This window comes from Mustelus asterias, unplaced genomic scaffold (genome assembly GCF_964213995.1).
Source record: "Mustelus asterias unplaced genomic scaffold, sMusAst1.hap1.1 HAP1_SCAFFOLD_675, whole genome shotgun sequence".
Taxonomy (NCBI): Eukaryota; Metazoa; Chordata; class Chondrichthyes; order Carcharhiniformes; family Triakidae; genus Mustelus; species Mustelus asterias.
The window spans coordinates 17,784-40,827 of NW_027590624.1; positions in this window are offsets into that span (position 1 = coordinate 17,784).

Below are 23,044 nucleotides of genomic sequence, written 5' to 3' on the forward strand. Positions count from 1 at the left end.
GTGAGTAACATTCACCAGTAACACACTGCACTGTGTGTATACCATTCAACAGTAACACACTGCATTGTGTGTATACCATTCACCAGTAACACACTGCACTGTGTGTGTAACATTCACCAGTAACACACTGCACTGTGTGTGTAACATTCACCAGTAACACTGCACTGTGTGTGTAACATTCACCAGGAACACACTGCACTGTGTGTATAACATTCACCAGTAACACACTGCACTGTGTGTATAACATTCACCAGTAACACACTGCACTGTGTGTATAACATTCACCAGTAACACACTGCACTGTGTGTATTTCATTCACCAGTAACACTGCACTGTGTGTGTAACATTCACCAGTAACACACTGCACTGTGTGTATAACATTCACCAGTAACACTGCACTGTGTGTATAACATTCACCAGTAACACACTGCACTGTGTGTGTAGCATTCACCAGTAATACACTGCACTGTGTGTATAACATTCACCAGTAACACACTGCACTGTGTGTATAACATTCACCAGTAACACACTGCACTGTGTGTAACATTCACCAGTAACACACTGCACTGTGTGTATAACATTCACCAGTAACACACTGCACTGTGTGTAACATTCACCAGTAACACACTGCACTGTGTGTACAACATTCACCAGTAACACACTGCACTGTGTGTAACATTCACTAGTAACACACTGCACTGTGTGTATAACATTCACCAGTCACACACTGCACTGTGTGTGTAACATTCACCAGTAACACACTGCACTGTGTGTATAACATTCACCAGTAACACTGCACTGTGTGTAACATTCACCAGTAATACACTGCACTGTGTGCATAACATTCACCAGTAACACACTGCACTGTGTAAAACATTCACCAGTAACACACTGCACTGTGTGTAAAACATTCACCAGTAACACACTGCACTGTGTAAAACATTCACCAGTAACACACTACACTGTGTGTGTAAAACATTCACCAGTAACACACTGCACTGTGTGTAAAACATTCACCAGTAACACACTGCACTGTGTGTATAACATTCACCAGTAACACACTGCACTGTGTGTAACATTCACCAGTAACACACTGCACTGTGTGTATAACATTCACCAGTAACACACTGCACTGTGTGTAACATTCACCAGTAACACACTGCACTGTGTGTACAACATTCACCAGTAACACACTGCACTGTGTGTAACATTCACTAGTAACACACTGCACTGTGTGTATAACATTCACCAGTCACACACTGCACTGTGTGTGTAACATTCACCAGTAACACACTGCACTGTGTGTATAACATTCACCAGTAACACTGCACTGTGTGTAACATTCACCAGTAATACACTGCACTGTGTGCATAACATTCACCAGTAACACACTGCACTGTGTAAAACATTCACCAGTAACACACTGCACTGTGTGTGTAAAACATTCACCAGTAACACACTGCACTGTGTGTAAAACATTCACCAGTAACACACTGCACTGTGTAAAACATTCACCAGTAACACACTGCACTGTGTGTGTAAAACATTCACCAGTAACACTGCACTGTGTGTATAACATTCACCAGTAACACACTGCACTGTGTGTAAAACATTCACCAGTAACACACTGCACTGTGTGTAAAACATTCACCAGTAACACACTGCACTGTGTGTATAACATTCACCAGTAACACACTGCACTGTGTGTATAACATTCACCAGTAACACACTGCACTGTGTGTGTAACATTCACCAGTAACACACTGCACTGTGTGTGTAACATTCACCAGTAACACACTGCACTGTGTGTATAACAATCACCAGTAACACTGCCCTGTGTGTATAACATTCACCAGGAACACACTGCACTGTGTGTGTAACATTCACCAGTAACACACTGCACTGTGTGTATAACATTCACCAGTAACACTGCACTGTGTGTGTAACATTCACCAGTAACACACTGCACTGTGTGTATAACATTCACCGGTAACACTGCACTGTGTGTATAACATTCACCAGTAACACACTGCACTGTGTGTGTAATTTTCACCAGTAATACACTGCACTGTGTGTATAACATTCACCAGTAACACACTGCACTGTGTGTATAACATTCACCAGTAACACACTGCACTGTGTGTAACATTCACCAGTAACACACTGCACTGTGTGTAAAACATTCACCAGTAACACACTGCACTGTGTAAAACATTCACCAGTAACACACTGCACTGTGTGTGTAAAACATTCACCAGTAACACACTGCACTGTGTGTAAAACATTCACCAGTAACACACTGCACTGTGTGTATAACATTCACCAGTAACACACTGCACTGTGTGTATAACATTCACCAGTAACACACTGCACTGTGTGTATAACATTCACCAGTAACACACTGCACTGTGTGTGTAACATTCACCAGTAACACACTGCACTGTGTGTGTAACATTCACCAGTAACACACTGCACTGTGTGTATAACAATCACCAGTAACACTGCCCTGTGTGTATAACATTCACCAGGAACACACTGCACTGTGTGTGTAACATTCACCAGTAACACACTGCACTGTGTGTATAACATTCACCAGTAACACTGCACTGTGTGTGTAACATTCACCAGTAACACACTGCACTGTGTGTATAACATTCACCGGTAACACTGCACTGTGTGTATAACATTCACCAGTAACACACTGCACTGTGTGTGTAATTTTCACCAGTAATACACTGCACTGTGTGTATAACATTCACCAGTAACACACTGCACTGTGTGTATAACATTCACCAGTAACACACTGCACTGTGTGTAACATTCACCAGTAACACACTGCACTGTGTGTATAACATTCACCAGTAACACACTGCACTGTGTGTAACATTCACCAGTAACACACTGCACTGTGTGTATAACATTCACCAGTAACACACTGCACTGTGTGTAACATTCACCAGTAACACACTGCACTGTGTGTCTAACATTCACCAGTAACACACTGCACTGTGTGTGTAACATTCACCAGTAACACACTGCACTGTGTGTAAAACATTCACCAGTAACACACTGCACTGTGTATAACATTCACCAGTAACACACTGCACTGTGTGTATAACATTCACCAGTAACACACTGCACTGTGTGTAAAACATTCACCAGTAACACACTGCACTGTGTGTGTAACATTCACCAGTAACACACTGCACTGTGTGTATAACAATCACCAGTAACACACTGCACTGTGTGTATAACATTCACCAGTAACACACTGCACTGTGTGTAACATTCATCAGTAACACACTGCACTGTGTGTATAACATTCACCAGTAACACACTGAACTGTGTGTATACCATTCACCAGTAACACACTGCACTGTGTGTGTAACATTCACCAGTAACACACTGCACTGTGTGTGTAACATTCACCAGTAACATACTGCACTGTGTGTGTAACATTCACCAGTAACACACTGCACTGTGTGAGTAACATTCACCAGTAACACACTGCACTGTGTGTATACCATTCAACAGTAACACACTGCATTGTGTGTATACCATTCACCAGGAACACACTGCACTGTGTGTGTAACATTCACCAGTAACACACTGCACTGTGTGTGTAACATTCACCAGTAACACTGCACTGTGTGTGTAACATTCACCAGGAACACACTGCACTGTGTGTATAACATTCACCAGTAACACACTGCACTGTGTGTATAACATTCACCAGTAACACACTGCACTGTGTGTATAACATTCACCAGTAACACACTGCACTGTGTGTATTTCATTCACCAGTAACACTGCACTGTGTGTGTAACATTCACCAGTAACACACTGCACTGTGTGTATAACATTCACCAGTAACACTGCACTGTGTGTATAACATTCACCAGTAACACACTGCACTGTGTGTGTAGCATTCACCAGTAATACACTGCACTGTGTGTATAACATTCACCAGTAACACACTGCACTGTGTGTATAACATTCACCAGTAACACACTGCACTGTGTGTAACATTCACCAGTAACACACTGCACTGTGTGTATAACATTCACCAGTAACACACTGCACTGTGTGTAACATTCACCAGTAACACACTGCACTGTGTGTACAACATTCACCAGTAACACACTGCACTGTGTGTAACATTCACTAGTAACACACTGCACTGTGTGTATAACATTCACCAGTCACACACTGCACTGTGTGTGTAACATTCACCAGTAACACACTGCACTGTGTGTATAACATTCACCAGTAACACTGCACTGTGTGTAACATTCACCAGTAATACACTGCACTGTGTGCATAACATTCACCAGTAACACACTGCACTGTGTAAAACATTCACCAGTAACACACTGCACTGTGTGTAAAACATTCACCAGTAACACACTGCACTGTGTAAAACATTCACCAGTAACACACTACACTGTGTGTGTAAAACATTCACCAGTAACACACTGCACTGTGTGTAAAACATTCACCAGTAACACACTGCACTGTGTGTATAACATTCACCAGTAACACACTGCACTGTGTGTATAACATTCACCAGTAACACACTGCACTGTGTGTAACATTCATCAGTAACACACTGCACTGTGTGTATAACATTCACCAGTAACACACTGAACTGTGTGTATACCATTCACCAGTAACACACTGCACTGTGTGTGTAACATTCACCAGTAACACACTGCACTATGTGTGTAACATTCACCAGTAACATACTGCACTGTGTGTGTAACATTCACCAGTAACACACTGCACTGTGTGAGTAACATTCACCAGTAACACACTGCACTGTGTGTATACCATTCAACAGTAACACACTGCATTGTGTGTATACCATTCACCAGTAACACACTGCACTGTGTGTGTAACATTCACCAGTAACACACTGCACTGTGTGTGTAACATTCACCAGTAACACTGCATTGTGTGTGTAACATTCACCAGGAACACACTGCACTGTGTGTATAACATTCACCAGTAACACACTGCACTGTGTGTATAACATTCACCAGGAACACACTGCACTGTGTGTATAACATTCACCAGTAACACACTGCACTGTGTGTATAACATTCACCAGTAACACACTGCACTGTGTGTATTTCATTCACCAGTAACATACTGCACTGTGTGTATAACATTCACCAGTAACACTGCACTGTGTGTATAACATTCACCAGTAACACACTGCACTGTGTGTGTAGCATTCACCAGTAATACACTGCACTGTGTGTATAACATTCACCAGTAACACACTGCACTGTGTGTATAACATTCACCAGTAACACACTGCACTGTGTGTAACATTCACCAGTAACACACTGCACTGTGTGTATAACATTCACCAGTAACACACTGCACTGTGTGTAACATTCACCAGTAACACACTGCACTGTGTGTACAACATTCACCAGTAACACACTGCACTGTGTGTAACATTCACTAGTAACACACTGCACTGTGTGTATAACATTCACCAGTCACACACTGCACTGTGTGTGTAACATTCACCAGTAACACACTGCACTGTGTGTATAACATTCACCAGTAACACTGCACTGTGTGTAACATTCACCAGTAATACACTGCACTGTGTGCATAACATTCACCAGTAACACACTGCACTGTGTAAAACATTCACCAGTAACACACTGCACTGTGTGTAAAACATTCACCAGTAACACACTGCACTGTGTAAAACATTCACCAGTAACACACTGCACTGTGTGTGTAAAACATTCACCAGTAACACACTGCACTGTGTGTAAAACATTCACCAGTAACACACTGCACTGTGTGTATAACATTCACCAGTAACACACTGCACTGTGTGTATAACATTCACCAGTAACACACTGCACTGTGTGTATAACATTCACCAGTAACACACTGCACTGTGTGTGTAACATTCACCAGTAACACACTGCACTGTGTGTGTAACATTCACCAGTAACACACTGCACTGTGTGTATAACAATCACCAGTAACACTGCCCTGTGTGTATAACATTCACCAGGAACACACTGCACTGTGTGTGTAACATTCACCAGTAACACACTGCACTGTGTGTATAACATTCACCAGTAACACTGCACTGTGTGTGTAACATTCACCAGTAACACACTGCACTGTGTGTATAACATTCACCGGTAACACTGCACTGTGTGTATAACATTCACCAGTAACACACTGCACTGTGTGTGTAATTTTCACCAGTAATACACTGCACTGTGTGTATAACATTCACCAGTAACACACTGCACTGTGTGTATAACATTCACCAGTAACACACTGCACTGTGTGTAACATTCACCAGTAACACACTGCACTGTGTGTAAAACATTCACCAGTAACACACTGCACTGTGTAAAACATTCACCAGTAACACACTGCACTGTGTGTGTAAAACATTCACCAGTAACACACTGCACTGTGTGTAAAACATTCACCAGTAACACACTGCACTGTGTGTATAACATTCACCAGTAACACACTGCACTGTGTGTATAACATTCACCAGTAACACACTGCACAGTGTGTATAACATTCACCAGTAACACACTGCACTGTGTGTGTAACATTCACCAGTAACACACTGCACTGTGTGTGTAACATTCACCAGTAACACACTGCACTGTGTGTATAACAATCACCAGTAACACTGCCCTGTGTGTATAACATTCACCAGGAACACACTGCACTGTGTGTGTAACATTCACCAGTAACACACTGCACTGTGTGTATAACATTCACCAGTAACACTGCACTGTGTGTGTAACATTCACCAGTAACACACTGCACTGTGTGTATAACATTCACCGGTAACACTGCACTGTGTGTATAACATTCACCAGTAACACACTGCACTGTGTGTGTAATTTTCACCAGTAATACACTGCACTGTGTGTATAACATTCACCAGTAACACACTGCACTGTGTGTATAACATTCACCAGTAACACACTGCACTGTGTGTAACATTCACCAGTAACACACTGCACTGTGTGTATAACATTCACCAGTAACACACTGCACTGTGTGTAACATTCACCAGTAACACACTGCACTGTGTGTATAACATTCACCAGTAACACACTGCACTGTGTGTAACATTCACCAGTAACACACTGCACTGTGTGTCTAACATTCACCAGTAACACACTGCACTGTGTGTGTAACATTCACCAGTAACACACTGCACTGTGTGTAAAACATTCACCAGTAACACACTGCACTGTGTATAACATTCACCAGTAACACACTGCACTGTGTGTATAACATTCACCAGTAACACACTGCACTGTGTGTAAAACATTCACCAGTAACACACTGCACTGTGTATAACATTCACCAGTAACACACTGCACTGTGTATAACATTCACCAGTAACACACTGCACTGTGTGTATAACATTCACCAGTAACACACTGCACTGTGAGTATAACATTCACCAGTAACACACTGCACTGTGTGTATAACATTCACCGGTAACACTGCACTGTGTGTATAACATTCACCAGTAACACACTGCACTGTGTATAACATTCACCAGTAACACACTGCACTGTGTGTAAAACATTCACCAGTAACACACTGCACTGTGTGTAAAACATTCACCAGTAACACACTGCACTGTGTGTAAAACATTCACCAGTAACACACTGCACTGTGTGTAAAACATTCACCAGTAACACACTGCACTGTGTATAACATTCACCAGTAACACACTGCACTGTATGTGTAACATTCACCAGTAACACACTGCACTGTGTATAACATTCACCAGTAACACACTGCACTGTGTGTATAACATTCACCAGTAACACACTGCACTGTGTGTATAACATTCACCAGTAACACTGCACTGTGTGTATAACATTCACCAGTAACACACTGCACTGTATATAACATTCACCAGTAACACACTGCACTGTGTGTAAAACATTCACCAGTAACACACTGCACTGTGTGTAAAACATTCACCAGTAACACACTGCACTGTGTGTAAAACATTCACCAGTAACACACTGCACTGTGTATAACATTCACCAGTGACACACTGCACTGTGTGTAAAACATTCACCAGTAACACACTGCACTGTGTGTAAAACATTCACCAGTAACACACTGCACTGTGTGTAAAACATTCACCAGTAACACACTGCACTGTGTGTAAAACATTCACCAGTAACACACTGCACTGTGTGTAAAACATTGACCAGTAACACACTGCACTGTGTAAAACATTCACCAGTAACACACTGCACTGTGTGTGTAAAACATTCACCAGTAACACACTGCACTGTGTGTAAAACATTCACCAGTAACACACTGCACTGTGTAAAACATTCACCAGTAACACACTGCACTGTGTGTGTAAAACATTCACCAGTAACACACTGCACTGTGTGTAAAACATTCACCAGTAACACACTGCACTGTGTGTATAACATTCACCAGTAACACACTGCACTGTGTGTATAACATTCACCAGTAACACACTGCACTGTGTGTATAACATTCACCAGTAACACACTGCACTGTGTGTGTAACATTCACCAGTAACACACTGCACTGTGTGTGTAACATTCACCAGTAACACACTGCACTGTGTGTATAACAATCACCAGTAACACTGCCCTGTGTGTATAACATTCACCAGGAACACACTGCACTGTGTGTGTAACATTCACCAGTAACACACTGCACTGTGTGTATAACATTCACCAGTAACACTGCACTGTGTGTGTAACATTCACCAGTAACACACTGCACTGTGTGTATAACATTCACCGGTAACACTGCACTGTGTGTATAACATTCACCAGTAACACACTGCACTGTGTGTGTAACATTCACCAGTAATACACTGCACTGTGTGTATAACATTCACCAGTAACACACTGCACTGTGTGTATAACATTCGCCAGTAACACACTGCACTGTGTGTAACATTCACCAGTAACACACTGCACTGTGTGTATAACATTCACCAGTAACACACTGCACTGTGTGTAACATTCACCAGTAACACACTGCACTGTGTGTCTAACATTCACCAGTAACACACTGCACTGTGTGTGTAACATTCACCAGTAACACACTGCACTGTGTGTATAACATTCACCAGTAACACTGCACTGTGTGTATAACATTCACCAGTAACACACTGCACTGTGTGTGTAACATTCACCAGTAATACACTGCGCTGTGTGCATAACATTCACCAGTAACACACTGCACTGTGTGTATAACATTCACCAGTAACACTGCACTGTGTGTATAACATTCACCAGTAACACTGCACTGTGTGTATAACATTCACCAGTAACACACTGCACTGTGTGTGTAACATTCACCAGTAACACACTGCACTGTGTGTATAACATTCACCAGTAACACTGCACTGTGTGTATAACATTCACCAGTAACACACTGCACTGTGTGTGTAACATTCACCAGTAATACACTGCACTGTGTGCATAACATTCACCAGTAACACACTGCACTGTGTGTATAACATTCACCAGTAACACTGCACTGTGTGTATAACATTCACCAGTAACACACTGCACTGTGTGTATAACATTCACCAGTAACACTGCACTGTGTGTATAACATTCACCTGTAACACACTGCACTGTGTGTGTAACATTCACCAGTAATACACTGCACTGTGTGTATAACATTCACCAGTAACACACTGCACTGTGTGTATAACATTCACCAGTAACACACTGCACTGTGTGTAACATTCATCAGTAACACACTGCACTGTGTGTATAACATTCACCAGTAACACACTGAACTGTGTGTATACCATTCACCAGTAACACACTGCACTGTGTGTGTAACATTCACCAGTAATACACTGCACTGTGTGTATAACATTCACCAGTAACACACTGCACTGTGTGTATAACATTCACCAGTAACACACTGCACTGTGTGTAACATTCATCAGTAACACACTGCACTGTGTGTATAACATTCACCAGTAACACACTGAACTGTGTGTATACCATTCACCAGTAACACACTGCACTGTGTGAGTAACATTCACCAGTAACATACTGCACTGTGTGTATAACATTCACCAGTAACACACTGCACTGTGTGTATAACATTCACCAGTAACACACTGCACTGTGTGTAACATTCATCAGTAACACACTGCACTGTGTGTATAACATTCACCAGTAACACACTGAACTGTGTGTATACCATTCACCAGTAACACACTGCACTGTGTGTGTAACATTCACCAGTAACACACTGCACTGTGTGTATAACATTCACCAGTAACACACTGCACTGTGTGTATAACATTCACCAGTAACACACTGCACTGTGTGTAACATTCATCAGTAACACACTGCACTGTGTGTATAACATTCACCAGTAACACACTGAACTGTGTGTATACCATTCACCAGTAACACACTGCACTGTGTGTGTAACATTCACCAGTAACACACTGCACTGTGTGTGTAACATTCACCAGTAACATACTGCACTGTGTGTGTAACATTCACCAGTAACACACTGCACTGTGTGAGTAACATTCACCAGTAACACACTGCACTGTGTGTATACCATTCAACAGTAACACACTGCATTGTGTGTATACCATTCACCAGTAACACACTGCACTGTGTGTGTAACATTCACCAGTAACACACTGCACTGTGTGTGTAACATTCACCAGTAACACTGCACTGTGTGTGTAACATTCACCAGGAACACACTGCACTGTGTGTATAACATTCACCAGTAACACACTGCACTGTGTGTATAACATTCACCAGGAACACACTGCACTGTGTGTATAACATTCACCAGTAACACACTGCACTGTGTGTATAACATTCACCAGTAACACACTGCACTGTGTGTATTTCATTCACCAGTAACACTGCACTGTGTGTGTAACATTCACCAGTAACACACTGCACTGTGTGTATAACATTCACCAGTAACATTGCACTGTGTGTATAACATTCACCAGTAACACACTGCACTGTGTGTGTAGCATTCACCAGTAATACACTGCACTGTGTGTATAACATTCACCAGTAACACACTGCACTGTGTGTATAACATTCACCAGTAACACACTGCACTGTGTGTAACATTCACCAGTAACACACTGCACTGTGTGTATAACATTCACCAGTAACACACTGCACTGTGTGTAACATTCACCAGTAACACACTGCACTGTGTGTACAACATTCACCAGTAACACACTGCACTGTGTGTAACATTCACTAGTAACACACTGCACTGTGTGTATAACATTCACCAGTCACACACTGCACTGTGTGTGTAACATTCACCAGTAACACACTGCACTGTGTGTATAACATTCACCAGTAACACTGCACTGTGTGTAACATTCACCAGTAATACACTGCACTGTGTGCATAACATTCACCAGTAACACACTGCACTGTGTGTATAACATTCACCAGTAACACTGCACTGTGTGTATAACATTCACCAGTAACACTGCACTGTGTGTATAACATTCACCAGTAACACACTGCACTGTGTGTGTAACATTCACCAGTAATACACTGCACTGTGTGTATAACATTCACCAGTAACACACTGCACTGTGTGTATAACATTCACCGGTAACACTGCACTGTGTGTATAACATTCACCAGTAACACACTGCACTGTGTGTGTAACATTCACCAGTAACACACTGCACTGTGTGTAAAACATTCACCAGTAACACACTGCACTGTGTGTAAAACATTCACCAGTAACACACTGCACTGTGTGTAAAACATTCACCAGTAACACACTGCACTGTGTGTAAAACATTCACCAGTAACACACTGCACTGTGTATAACATTCACCAGTAACACACTGCACTGTATGTGTAACATTCACCAGTAACACACTGCACTGTGTATAACATTCACCAGTAACACACTGCACTGTGTGTATAACATTCACCAGTAACACACTGCACTGTGTGTATAACATTCACCAGTAACACTGCACTGTGTGTATAACATTCACCAGTAACACACTGCACTGTATATAACATTCACCAGTAACACACTGCACTGTGTGTAAAACATTCACCAGTAACACACTGCACTGTGTGTAAAACATTCACCAGTAACACACTGCACTGTGTGTAAAACATTCACCAGTAACACACTGCACTGTGTATAACATTCACCAGTGACACACTGCACTGTGTGTAAAACATTCACCAGTAACACACTGCACTGTGTGTAAAACATTCACCAGTAACACACTGCACTGTGTGTAAAACATTCACCAGTAACACACTGCACTGTGTGTAAAACATTCACCAGTAACACACTGCACTGTGTGTAAAACATTCACCAGTAACACACTGCACTGTGTAAAACATTCACCAGTAACACACTGCACTGTGTGTGGAAAACATTCACCAGTAACACACTGCACTGTGTGTAAAACATTCACCAGTAACACACTGCACTGTGTAAAACATTCACCAGTAACACACTGCACTGTGTGTGTAAAACATTCACCAGTAACACACTGCACTGTGTGTAAAACATTCACCAGTAACACACTGCACTGTGTGTATAACATTCACCAGTAACACACTGCACTGTGTGTATAACATTCACCAGTAACACACTGCACTGTGTGTATAACATTCACCAGTAACACACTGCACTGTGTGTATAACAATCACCAGTAACACTGCCCTGTGTGTATAACATTCACCAGGAACACACTGCACTGTGTGTGTAACATTCACCAGGAACACACTGCACTGTGTGTGTAACATTCACCAGTAACACACTGCACTGTGTGTATAACATTCACCAGTAACACTGCACTGTGTGTGTAACATTCACCAGTAACACACTGCACTGTGTGTATAACATTCACCGGTAACACTGCACTGTGTGTATAACATTCACCAGTAACACACTGCACTGTGTGTGTAACATTCACCAGTAATACACTGCACTGTGTGTATAACATTCACCAGTAACACACTGCACTGTGTGTATAACATTCGCCAGTAACACACTGCACTGTGTGTAACATTCACCAGTAACACACTGCACTGTGTGTATAACATTCACCAGTAACACACTGCACTGTGTGTAACATTCACCAGTAACACACTGCACTGTGTGTCTAACATTCACCAGTAACACACTGCACTGTGTGTGTAACATTCACCAGTAACACACTGCACTGTGTGTATAACATTCACCAGTAACACTGCACTGTGTGTATAACATTCACCAGTAACACACTGCACTGTGTGTGTAACATTCACCAGTAATACACTGCGCTGTGTGCATAACATTCACCAGTAACACACTGCACTGTGTGAGTAACATTCACCAGTAACACTGCACTGTGTGTATAACATTCACCAGTAACACTGCACTGTGTGTATAACATTCACCAGTAACACACTGCACTGTGTGTGTAACATTCACCAGTAACACACTGCACTGTGTGTATAACATTCACCAGTAACACTGCACTGTGTGTATAACATTCACCAGTAACACACTGCACTGTGTGTGTAACATTCACCAGTAATACACTGCACTGTGTGCATAACATTCACCAGTAACACACTGCACTGTGTGTATAACATTCACCAGTAACACTGCACTGTGTGTATAACATTCACCAGTAACACACTGCACTGTGTGTATAACATTCACCAGTAACACTGCACTGTGTGTATAACATTCACCTGTAACACACTGCACTGTGTGTGTAACATTCACCAGTAATCCACTGCACTGTGTGAGTAACATTCACCAGTAACATACTGCACTGTGTGTATAACATTCACCAGTAACACACTGCACTGTGTGTATAACATTCACCAGTAACACACTGCACTGTGTGTAACATTCATCAGTAACACACTGCACTGTGTGTATAACATTCACCAGTAACACACTGAACTGTGTGTATACCATTCACCAGTAACACACTGCACTGTGTGTGTAACATTCACCAGTAACACACTGCACTGTGTGTGTAACATTCACCAGTAACATACTGCACTGTGTGTGTAACATTCACCAGTAACACACTGCACTGTGTGAGTAACATTCACCAGTAACACACTGCACTGTGTGTATACCATTCAACAGTAACACACTGCATTGTGTGTATACCATTCACCAGTAACACACTGCACTGTGTGTGTAACATTCACCAGTAACACACTGCACTGTGTGTGTAACATTCACCAGTAACACTGCACTGTGTGTGTAACATTCACCAGGAACACACTGCACTGTGTGTATAACATTCACCAGTAACACACTGCACTGTGTGTATAACATTCACCAGGAACACACTGCACTGTGTGTATAACATTCACCAGTAACACACTGCACTGTTTGTATAACATTCACCAGTAACACACTGCACTGTGTGTATTTCATTCACCAGTAACACTGCACTGTGTGTGTAACATTCACCAGTAACACACTGCACTGTGTGTATAACATTCACCAGTAACACTGCACTGTGTGTATAACATTCACCAGTAACACACTGCACTGTGTGTGTAGCATTCACCAGTAATACACTGCACTGTGTGTATAACATTCACCAGTAACACACTGCACTGTGTGTATAACATTCACCAGTAACACACTGCACTGTGTGTAACATTCACCAGTAACACACTGCACTGTGTGTGTAAAACATTCACCAGTAACACACTGCACTGTGTGTAAAACATTCACCAGTAACACACTGCACTGTGTAAAACATTCACCAGTAACACACTGCACTGTGTGTGTAAAACATTCACCAGTAACACACTGCACTGTGTGTAAAACATTCACCAGTAACACACTGCACTGTGTGTATAACATTCACCAGTAACACACTGCACTGTGTGTATAACATTCACCAGTAACACACTGCACTGTGTGTATAACATTCACCAGTAACACACTGCACTGTGTGTGTAACATTCACCAGTAACACACTGCACTGTGTGTGTAACATTCACCAGTAACACACTGCACTGTGTGTATAACAATCACCAGTAACACTGCCCTGTGTGTATAACATTCACCAGGAACACACTGCACTGTGTGTGTAACATTCACCAGTAACACACTGCACTGTGTGTATAACATTCACCAGTAACACTGCACTGTGTGTGTAACATTCACCAGTAACACACTGCACTGTGTGTATAACATTCACCGGTAACACTGCACTGTGTGTATAACATTCACCAGTAACACACTGCACTGTGTGTGTAACATTCACCAGTAATACACTGCACTGTGTGTATAACATTCACCAGTAACACACTGCACTGTGTGTATAACATTCGCCAGTAACACACTGCACTTTGTGTAACATTCACCAGTAACACACAGCACTGTGTGTATAACATTCACCAGTAACACACTGCACTGTGTGTAACATTCACCAGTAACACACTGCACTGTGTGTCTAACATTCACCAGTAACACACTGCACTGTGTGTGTAACATTCACCAGTAACACACTGCACTGTGTGTATAACATTCACCAGTAACACTGCACTGTGTGTATAACATTCACCAGTAACACACTGCACTGTGTGTGTAACATTCACCAGTAATACACTGCGCTGTGTGCATAACATTCACCAGTAACACACTGCACTGTGTGTATAACATTCACCAGTAACACTGCACTGTGTGTATAACATTCACCAGTAACACTGCACTGTGTGTGTAACATTCACCAGTAACACACTGCACTGTGTGTATAACATTCACCAGTAACACTGCACTGTGTGTATAACATTCACCAGTAACACACTGCACTGTGTGTGTAACATTCACCAGTAATACACTGCACTGTGTGCATAACATTCACCAGTAGCACACTGCACTGTGTGTATAACATTCACCAGTAACACTGCACTGTGTGTATAACATTCACCAGTAACACACTGCACTGTGTGTATAACATTCACCAGTAACACTGCACTGTGTGTATAACATTCACCTGTAACACACTGCACTGTGTGTGTAACATTCACCAGTAATACACTGCACTGTGTGAGTAACATTCACCAGTAACATACTGCACTGTGTGTATAACATTCACCAGTAACACACTGCACTGTGTGTAACATTCATCAGTAACACACTGCACTGTGTGTATAACATTCACCAGTAACACACTGAACTGTGTGTATACCATTCACCAGTAACACACTGCACTGTGTGTGTAACATTCACCAGTAACACACTGCACTGTGTGTGTAACATTCACCAGTAACATACTGCACTGTGTGTGTAACATTCACCAGTAACACACTGCACTGTGTGAGTAACATTCACCAGTAACACACTGCACTGTGTGTATACCATTCAACAGTAACACACTGCATTGTGTGTATACCATTCACCAGTAACACACTGCACTGTGTGTGTAACATTCACCAGTAACACACTGCACTGTGTGTGTAACATTCACCAGTAACACTGCACTGTGTGTGTAACATTCACCAGGAACACACTGCACTGTGTGTATAACATTCACCAGTAACACACTGCACTGTGTGTATAACATTCACCAGGAACACACTGCACTGTGTGTATAACATTCACCAGTAACACACTGCACTGTGTGTATAACATTCACCAGTAACACACTGCACTGTGTGTATTTCATTCACCAGTAACACTGCACTGTGTGTGTAACATTCACCAGTAACACACTGCACTGTGTGTATAACATTCACCAGTAACACTGCACTGTGTGTATAACATTCACCAGTAACACACTGCACTGTGTGTGTAGCATTCACCAGTAATACACTGCACTGTGTGTATAACATTCACCAGTAACACACTGCACTGTGTGTATAACATTCACCAGTAACACACTGCACTGTGTGTAACATTCACCAGTAACACACTGCACTGTGTGTATAACATTCACCAGTAACACACTGCACTGTGTGTAACATTCACCAGTAACACACTGCACTGTGTGTACAACATTCACCAGTAACACACTGCACTGTGTGTAACATTCACTAGTAACACACTGCACTGTGTGTATAACATTCACCAGTCACACACTGCACTGTGTGTGTAACATTCACCAGTAACACACTGCACTGTGTGTATAACATTCACCAGTAACACTGCACTGTGTGTAACATTCACCAGTAATACACTGCACTGTGTGCATAACATTCACCAGTAACACACTGCACTGTGTGTATAACATTCACCAGTAACACTGCACTGTGTGTATAACATTCACCAGTAACACTGCACTGTGTGTATAACATTCACCAGTAACACACTGCACTGTGTGTGTAACATTCACCAGTAATACACTGCACTGTGTGTATAACATTCACCAGTAACACACTGCACTGTGTGTATAACATTCACCGGTAACACTGCACTGTGTGTATAACATTCACCAGTAACACACTGCACTGTGTGTGTAACATTCACCAGTAATACACTGCACTGTGTGTATAACATTCACCAGTAACACACTGTACTGTGTGTGTAACATTCACCAGTAACACACTGCACTGTGTGTGTAACATTCACCAGTAATACACTGCACTGTGTGTATACCATTCACCAGTAACACACTGCACTGTGTGTATAACATTCACCAGTAACACACTGCACAGTGTGTGTAACATTCACCAGTAACACACTGCACTGTGTGTAAAACATTCACCAATAACACACTGCACTGTGTGTAAAACATTCACCAGTAACACACTGCACTGTGTGTAAAACATTCACCAGTAACACACTGCACTGTGTGTGTAAAACATCCACCAGTAACACTGCACTGTGTGTATAACATTCACCAGGAACACACTGCACTGTGTGTATAACATTCACCAGTAACACACTGCACTGTGTGTATAACATTCACCAGTAACACTGCACTGTGTGTGTAACATTCACCAGTAACACACTGCACTGTGTGTATAACATTCACCAGTAACACTGCACTGTGTGTATAACATTCACCAGTAACACACTGCATTGTGTGTGTAACATTCACCAGTAACACACTGCACTGTGTGTATAACATTCACCAGTAACACACTGCACTGTGTGTATAACATTCACCAGTAACACACTGCACTGTGTGTAACATTTACCAGTAACACACTGCACTGTGTGTATAACATTCACCAGTAACACACTGCACTGTGTGTAACATTCACCAGTAACACACTGCACTGTGTGTATAACATTCACCAGTAACACACTGCACTGTGTGTAACATTCACCAGTAACACACTGCACTGTGTGTATAACATTCACCAGTAACACACTGCACTGTGTGTGTAACATTCACCAGTAACACACTGCACTGTGTGTATAACATTCACCAGTAACACTGCACTGTGTGTATAACATTCACCAGTAACACACTGCACTGTGTGTGTAACATTCACCAGTAATACACTGCACTGTGTGCATAACATTCACCAGTAACACACTGCACTGTGTGTATAACATTCACCAGTAACACTGCACTGTGTGTATAACATTCACCAGTAACACTGCACTGTGTGTATAACATTCACCAGTAACACACTGCACTGTGTGTGTAACATTCACCAGTAATACACTGCACTGTGTGTATAACATTCACCAGTAACACACTGCACTGTGTGCATAACATTCACCAGTAACACTGCACTGTGTGTATAACATTCACCAGTAACACACTGCACTGTGTGTGTAACATTCACCAGTAATACACTGCACTGTGTGAGTAACATTCACTAGTAACATACTGCACTGTGTGTATAACATTCACCAGTAACACACTGCACTGTGTGTATAACATTCACCAGTAACACACTGCACTGTGTGTAACATTCACCAGTAACACACTGTACTGTGTGTATAACATTCACCAGTAACACACTGCACTGTGTGTGTAACATTCACCAGTAACACACTGCACTGTGTGTATAACATTCACCAGTAACACTGCACTGTGTGTATAACATTCACCAGTAACACACTGCACTGTGTGTATAACATTCACCAGTAACACACTGCACTGTGTGTATAACATTCACCAGTAACACTGCACTGTGTGTGTAACATTCACCAGTAACACACTGCACTGTGTGTATAACATTCACCAGTAACACTGCACTGTGTGTATAACATTCACCAGTAACACACTGCATTGTGTGTGTAACATTCACCAGTAACACACTGCACTGTGTGTATAACATTCACCAGTAACACACTGCACTGTGTGTATAACATTCACCAGTAACACACTGCACTGTGTGTAACATTTACCAGTAACACACTGCACTGTGTGTATAACATTCACCAGTAACACACTGCACTGTGTGTAACATTCACCAGTAACACACTGCACTGTGTGTATAACATTCACCAGTAACACACTGCACTGTGTGTAACATTCACCAGTAACACACTGCACTGTGTGTATAACATTCACCAGTAACACACTGCACTGTGTGTGTAACATTCACCAGTAACACACTGCACTGTGTGTATAACATTCACCAGTAACACTGCACTGTGTGTATAACATTCACCAGTAACACACTGCACTGTGTGTGTAACATTCACCAGTAATACACTGCACTGTGTGCATAACATTCACCAGTAACACACTGCACTGTGTGTATAACATTCACCAGTAACACTGCACTGTGTGTATAACATTCACCAGTAACACTGCACTGTGTGTATAACATTCACCAGTAACACACTGCACTGTGTGTGTAACATTCACCAGTAATACACTGCACTGTGTGTATAACATTCACCAGTAACACACTGCACTGTGTGCATAACATTCACCAGTAACACTGCACTGTGTGTATAACATTCACCAGTAACACACTGCACTGTGTGTGTAACATTCACCAGTAATACACTGCACTGTGTGAGTAACATTCACTAGTAACATACTGCACTGTGTGTATAACATTCACCAGTAACACACTGCACTGTGTGTAACATTCACCAGTAACACACTGTACTGTGTGTATAACATTCACCAGTAACACACTGCACTGTGTGTATAACATTCACCAGTAACACACTGCACTGTGTGTGTAACATTCACCAGTAACACACTGCACTGTGTGTGTAACATTCACCAGTAACACACTGTACTGTGTGTATAACATTCACCAGTAACACACTGCACTGTGTGTGTAACATTCACCAGTAACACACTGCACTGTGTGTATAACATTCACCAGTAACACTGCACTGTGTGTATAACATTCACCAGTAACACACTGCACTGTGTGTATAACATTCACCAGTAACACTGCACTGTGTGTATAACATTCACCAGTAACACTGCACTGTGTGTGTAACATTCACCAGTAACACACTGCACTGTGTGTATAACATTCACCAGTAACACTGCACTGTGTGTATAACATTCACCAGTAACACTGCACTGTGTGTATAACATTCACCAGTAACACACTGCACTGTGTGTATAACATTCACCAGTAATACACTGCACTGTGTGTATAACATTCACCAGTAACACACTGCACTGTGTGTATAACATTCACCAGTAACACACTGCACGTTGTGTATAACATTCACCAGTAACACACTGCACTGTGTGTATAACATTCACCAGTAACACACTGTACTGTGTGTAACATTCACCAGTAACACACTGCACTGTGTGTATCACATTCACCAGTAACACACTGCACTGTGTGTATAACATTCACCAGTAATACACTGCACTGTGTGAGTAACATTCACCAGTAACATACTGCAATGTGTGTATAACATTCACCAGTAACACACTGCACTGTGTGTATAACATTCACCAGTAAAACACTGCACTGTGTGTAACATTCACCAGTAACACACTGCACTGTGTGTATAACATTCACCTGTAACGCACTGCATTGTGTGTATACCATTCACCAGTAACACACTGCACTGTGTGTGTAACATTCACCAGTAACACACTGCACTGTGTGTATAACATTCACCAGTAACACACTGCACTGTGTGTGTAACATTCACCAGTAACACTGCACTGTGTGTGTGACATTCACCAGTAATACACTGCACTGTGTGTGTAACATTCACCAGTAATACACTGCACTGTGTGTATAACATTCACCAGTAACACACTGTACTGTGTGTGTAACATTCACCAGTAACACTGCACTGTGTGTGTAACATTCACCAGTAACACTGCACTGTGTGTGTAACATTCACCAGTAATACACTGCACTGTGTGTATAACATTCACCAGTAACACACTGTACTGTGTATATAACATTCACCAGTAACACACTGCACTGTGTGTATACCATTCACCAGTAACACTGCACTGTGTGTGTAACATTCACCAGTAATACACTGCACTGTGTGTATACCATTCACCAGTAACACACTGCACTGTGTGTGTAACATTCACCAGTAACACACTGCACTGTCTGTATAACATTCACCAGTAACACACTGTACTGTGTGTGTAACATTCACCAGTAACACACTGCACTGTGTGTGTAACATTCACCAGTAGTACACTGCACTGTGTGTATACCATTCACCAGTAACACACTGCACTGTGTGTCTAACATTCACCAGTAACACACTGCACTGTGTGTGTAACATTCACCAGTAACACACTGCACTGTGTGTGTAACATTCACCAGTAATACACTGCACTGTGTGTATAACATTCACCAGTAACACACTGCACTGTGTGTATAACATTCACCAGTAACACACTGCACTGTGTGTGTAACATTCACCAGTAATACACTGCACTGTGTGTATAACATTCACCAGTAACACACTGCACTGTGTGTGTAACATTCACCAGTAATACACTGCACTGTGTGTATAACATTCACCAGTAACACACTGCACTGTGTGTGTAACATTCACCAGTAACACACTGTACTGTGTGTGTAACATTCACCAGTAACACACTGCACTGTGTGTGTAACATTCACCAGTAGTACACTGCACTGTGTGTATACCATTCACCAGTAACACACTGCACTGTGTGTGTAACATTCACCAGTAACACACTGTACTGTGTGTGTAACATTCACCAGTAACACACTGTACTGTGTGTGTAACATTCACCAGTAATACACTGCACTGTGTGTATAACATTCACCAGTAATACACTGCACTGTGTGTAGAACATTCACCAGTAACACACTGCACTGTGTGTAGAACATTCACCAGTAACACTGCACTGTGAGTATAACATTCACCAGTAACACTGCACTGTGTGTATAACATTCACCAGTAACACACTGTACTGTGTGTATACCATTCACCAGTAACACACTGCACTGTGTGTATAACATTCACCGGTAACACACTGCACAGTGTGTGTAACATTCACCAGTAACACACTGCACTGTGTGTATAACATTCACCAGTAACACACTGCACTGTGTGTATAACATTCACCAGTAACACACTGCACTGTGTGTATAACATTCACCAGTAACACACTGTACTGTGTGTATACCATTCACCAGTAACACACTGCACTGTGTGTATAACATTCACCAGTAACACACTGCACTGTGTGTATAACATTCACCAGTAACACACTGTACTGTGTGTATACCATTCACCAGTAACACACTGCACTGTGTGTATAACATTCACCAGTAACACACTGCACTGTGTGTGTAACATTCACCAGTAACACACTGCACTGTGTGTGTAACATTCACCAGTAACACACTGCACTGTGTGTGTGACATTCACCAGTAACACACTGCACTGTGTGTGTAACATTCACCAGTAACACACTGCACTGTGTGTATAACATTCACCAGTAACACACTGTACTGTGTGTATACCATTCACCAGTAACACACTGCACTGTGTGTATAACATTCACCAGTAACACACTGCACAGTGTGTGTAACATTCACCAGTAACACACTGCACTGTGAGTATAACATTCACCAGTAAC